The sequence below is a fragment of the Ranitomeya variabilis genome, chromosome 5 (genome assembly GCF_051348905.1).
Source record: "Ranitomeya variabilis isolate aRanVar5 chromosome 5, aRanVar5.hap1, whole genome shotgun sequence".
NCBI lineage: Eukaryota > Metazoa > Chordata > Amphibia > Anura > Dendrobatidae > Ranitomeya > Ranitomeya variabilis.
In genome coordinates, this window is record NC_135236.1 from 532832342 (window position 1) to 532837343 (window position 5002).

A 5002-nucleotide genomic window follows, 5' to 3' on the forward strand; every position below is an offset into this window, starting at 1 on the left:
CAACATCCTCAGTCACTAACTTCGTGAAAATTTCCACAGCAGAGCAGGTGCTCAAACTTGGAAACTTACGTGATTTATTAATCAAATGTACTGGAAACTTACCCTCTTCCAATATTTTATTCTCTTCCAGAAGGTCTTCTAAGTCTCTTAAGGTTTCTCTTTCAGCCTCAGTATGATAATCCAAAGCACAGTCATTCCTATAGTGCAATTTCTGTAAAATAACTTTTCTTGCGAATAGGTGAAGATCCTTTACTACCTGGAATGTGTCTAAATGTGAGGAGGGGGAAAAATTAAGACCTTTCTCCAATAATTCAATTTGAGAATCACTCAAGATATGGTTTGATAGGTTAATTACCTTTGGTTTATCGGCAAATTTCCTATTCGTCCTTCTATGATTGAAGATGTCAGGATATTTTTTATTTTCACGATTACCTGCTCTGGTTTGCATACGACTGTCACTAATACTTTCAGCTTCACTACATGAAGTGTTGCTTTCAGCATAGGACATCTGTTCACGTCTTGTGCTTGTATCTTTAAATCCATCTGATACAGGTTTTTTCTTTGGAAGTTGCCATCTAAAGATTTTATCTGCTTCGAAGTCGGCTGTATCCCTTAGAAATTTTTTTAGTTTTAGTTCACTAATATCCTTCTCCCATTTATCTATATCTTTCTCGAGTGTTATTATGAAGTTCTCCATTCTATCCACAGCCAACTGTCTCTTAAGGGTTTTATGAAGCTCTTCAATTTCTATGTCCAGGGCATTCATGCTGCTTGTGTTTTTGTCTATAATAATTTTAATAAACTCCATAGAACATACAATCGCAGCCTTTTTCCACCTCTGGATTAGTTCCAAAGAGATACTGGATTAGTTCCATAGAGATACTGTATATATGTTTTAACAAACATTTGAGCCCAAAAATCCATTAGATGTCGGTTTTGCAAGCCTGCGAGAAAATATCGCAGTACGGATGCCATACGGATTACATACGGAGGATGCCATGCGCAAAATACGCTGCCACACCCTGCCTACGGATGACATACGGATCACTATTTTTGGAACGTTTCTGCGTATTACGGCCATAAAAAACGGACCGTATTTTCATACGCCTAGTGTGACGCCGGCCTAAAGGTTTGTATATTTTTTCAACCACATTAATAAAATTTTATTTTTTTCTTTTTCCATCTGAAAAGATTTCACTTTCTTTTGCAGTGGATTTGTACAGATTATAGGCGACCTTAAAAGTGGAAAAAGGTCTAAAATGATTTTTCTTGATATGATTTTTATATTACATGATAAAAACCTGGCATTTCAACAGGGGTGTGTAGACTTTTTATATCCACTATAAGTCCTCCTATTTTACATTATTTAAATTAAAATTGTTAAATTAAATTAAAGTTTAGTTCTATAAAACTAAGAGAAGAGACTGCAATCTGCTCATGGTCGTTTATTTCATGCCGGTGCCCTGCTGCTGATCATTTGGTGACAGGTTATGAAGTTCTGAATTTCTTGTCTCCAACTTCCCCAGTGGACTCGCTCAGGAGGGAAGTGGTCATCGGTGACAGCAGTAACGGGTTATTCTTGTGTTACATCCGTCTTCTGGAAGAATAACGGTGTCTACGTTTATGACCTAGAAGAAGCCAAAGTATAAATATAAGGTTGCCCATTGCCAAGAATTACATGTACAGCATTATAATGGAGGTTATACTGTTTAGTGTAGGCTCAATAACATTTACCCATTTTATGGGGTCTGCGAGTCCTTCTCCTTCTGGGATAGGATCTTCTGCTTTTCTTGTGAGAAGCCATGATGTCTTGATGGTACCAGGCGGGTTGCTAATAACTTGTGGGCTGCCAGTAGAATGTCCTACACTCTGAGGCCATTATGACACGTAGGACGCTCTCTCATTGCCTAGTAGCTGTGAGGTCACCTGTATGATGTAAGGGAATGTTGGCTAGGTAGGGTTGGCCGCTCTGTTTGTGAATATGGTGGTGGGCATGGCTCATTAACAGAACCGCTCAAGTAAAAAGATATATATATATATATATATATATATATATATATATATATATATATATATACTGTATATATACACACATACATATACACACAGTTAATGTATGGCATATTAAACTCTCCAAATTTTGGGTATCGTTTAGTTACCTCCTCTGTTGCTTTCAAACAACTTCTTACAATTTCTGGATAATCAGTTACCACCAGACAGAGAGAAAAGGTTGTTTTATATTGGTTTTCTTTAACAGGGATTTCACAAAAATTCAACATAAAGAAACATATCTGATTGGTGTCGCCATTTTCAGAGACCCAAAACTTTTATATTTTTCCATGAGGGATTTTTTTGTTGACAGTCACACTATAGGTTTTTTGTACTATTTAGGCTGTGTGCACACAGTGTGTTTTTGATGCGTTTTCGCAGCGTTTTTTCCATGCAGAAATGGGCCAAAACGCTATGGAATTCTTTAAGAAATCTTATTCAATGACAATCCTGAAGTTTTGTGCACATGAAAAGGAAAATATATACTGAAGTATTTGCAGTGTGTTTTTTTTCTCCAGCATATCAGTTCTTTTTGCGTTTCTGCAGCGTATTTCACCCATTAATTTTAATTGAGTCAGTCAAATCCGCAGCAAAAACGCAGGAATAAAAATGTTTGCCGGTTTGCTGAGTTTTTGTTTTGTGTTTTACCGACAGCTGCTGACACCAAGCCCTAATCCCATTATTCTGATGCCACTGCATCAGCATGGAAAAGGTGGTGCTGAACCAAAAAATTACATCACAAAACTCTTTTTTTTAAATATCTTTATTGAGCTCGAAAAATCCTTCATTGCTCTACAAAAACACATACAAAACCGCAGCAAATACACGTTTTTTTTCTGCAGCATTTTTCCTGCCAAGAAATGCAGAAACCTTCAAGATATTTCTGCAAGCAAATACTCACCGTGCGCACATAGCCTTAGGGGTACAGTGTGACTCTTTAGTTCTACAGTGTATACCATAAAGGCTAAATAAACAGATTTATCAAAATATAAAATTTTCTTCCTGAAATGTTTTATTTTTAGAAAGGTGGAAAAAGTTTAAACTTTAAACACTTCCAGACCACCCGATGATGAAAAATGTGTCGAACACTGTCTGCGTTCTTCTCTGCAATGACATTTGTTGTTTGTTTTTTAATTGTAGGGGCACAGCCAGACTCCCCGCAGAGAATGCAGACACAGTTTATTACCGTTTCTTCTTTCCGATCGCTTCATACACAACACTAAACAAGTGTGTACCAAGTGCTTTTACCTCCGGACCCAACATGTGATCACTGGGTGTAGGGAAGAAGCGGGAGCTCGGTGGTCTTTAGAGACCCAGACATCTCTGCTGTGCCGTCAGGAGGCCGATCTTCTCTTGTATCTAATACACAAACCATACAGAGGAAATCAGGTTAAAAAAAAGTATTTAAATGTTGAATTGCCGCCGAAGATATATATATATATATATATAAGAAAAAAAACAGCTAAACCAAATCACTGTAAGGGTGTGTGTCCACTTTCAGGAAACGCTGCGTTTTTGACGCAGCGCTAAGCCGCAGCGTCAAAAACGCAGCGTCCAGATGTTACAGCATAGTGGAGGGGATTTAATTAAATCCCGTCTCCTGTGCATTAAAAAATGCATGCGTTTTTCCTGCAAAAACGCACATGCAGTGCGTTTTTTCAGAACGCAGCATGTTGCTACAATGAGCAAAACACGCAGGAACAACGCAGGTGACCTGCCAGTGACCTCAGGTGCATTTTTGGTCAGGATTTTACCTGCATAAAATCCTGACCAAAGCCTGAAGCAAACCTGACCGTGGACACATACCCTTACTATTCCCAATCCCTTTGTGGTTATAAAAAAAAACTAAAAACACTTTTTACGCTTTTGTTTTTTTTTCCTCCTCTTTTAACAAAAGCCTTAACTTTATTTTTTCATCAAGAAAGCCATTAGAGATATGTATTATTGAATGACGCAGTTTATTTTACCATATCATCTACTAAAAAAACAAGTAAATAATTCAAGTGCAATAAAATGGTGAAAAACATGATATTCTGACCTGGTTTTTTAGGTTTTGTCTTTACAGCGTTCATTGAGTTATAAAAATGACCTGGGAACCTTGGTCAGTAGGTCAGTATGCTCTAGGTCAGTATTATTAAGGTGATAGAAAACTTCCCTTTTTTATTTTTTTTTAAAGTGGTGAACAAAAATTCAGAAGTTTGAAGAAAATAATGTCTTTTTTGACACAAATCTGATGTTTGCAGTGAGACTATTTTGGGGGACATAAGATGTTTTAATTACTTTTTATTGTATTTTTTTAGGGAGGCATGGTAGGAATAAAAAAATCGTAATTCTGGCTTTTTGATTTTTTTCTTTTTTTTTTGTTCACCAATCAGGATAATTAATTTCATATTTTTCCAGGTAGTTTTATGAATGCATCAATACGAAACATGTTAATTCATTTATTTTTATAGCAATATTACTGACTAGTGTTGAGCGATACCGTCCGATACTTGAAAGTATCGGTATCGGAAAGTATCGGCCGATACCGGCAAAGTATCGGATCTAATCTGATACCGATACCCGATACCAATACAAGTCAATGGGACACCAAGTATCGCACGGTATCCTGTATGGTTCCCAGGGTCTGAAGGAGAGGAAACTCTCCTTCAGGCCCTGGGATCCATATCAATGTGTAAAACAAAGAATTAAAATAAAAAATAGGGATATACTCACCCTCTGACGCACCCTGGACTTTACCGCCGTAACTGGGAGCCGTTGTACCTAAGAATGCGCGCTTGAAGGGCCTTAGATGACGTCACGGCACTCTGATTGGTCCGTAGCGGTCGCGTGACCGCTACGCGACCAATCACAAAGCCGTGACGTCACCTAAGGTCTTTCAAGCGCTTGAAATACCTTAGAAGACATCCGCAGCTCCTGATTGGTCGCGTAGCGGTCGCGTGACCGCTACGGA

The 5002-nt window shown here is 38.0% G+C and overlaps 1 long non-coding RNA gene across 1 annotated transcript; it reads right to left on the bottom strand.

The window, feature by feature from the left end:
• Window positions 1-1430: 1430 nt before the first annotated feature.
• On the bottom strand, window positions 1431-1930 carry LOC143773813 (uncharacterized). Its single transcript, XR_013215377.1, has 2 exons — window positions 1735-1930; window positions 1431-1628 (listed from the first exon to the last, which is right to left on the bottom strand). It is a non-coding gene; the product is annotated as an uncharacterized LOC143773813 (long non-coding RNA).
• Window positions 1931-5002: the final 3072 nt, after the last annotated feature.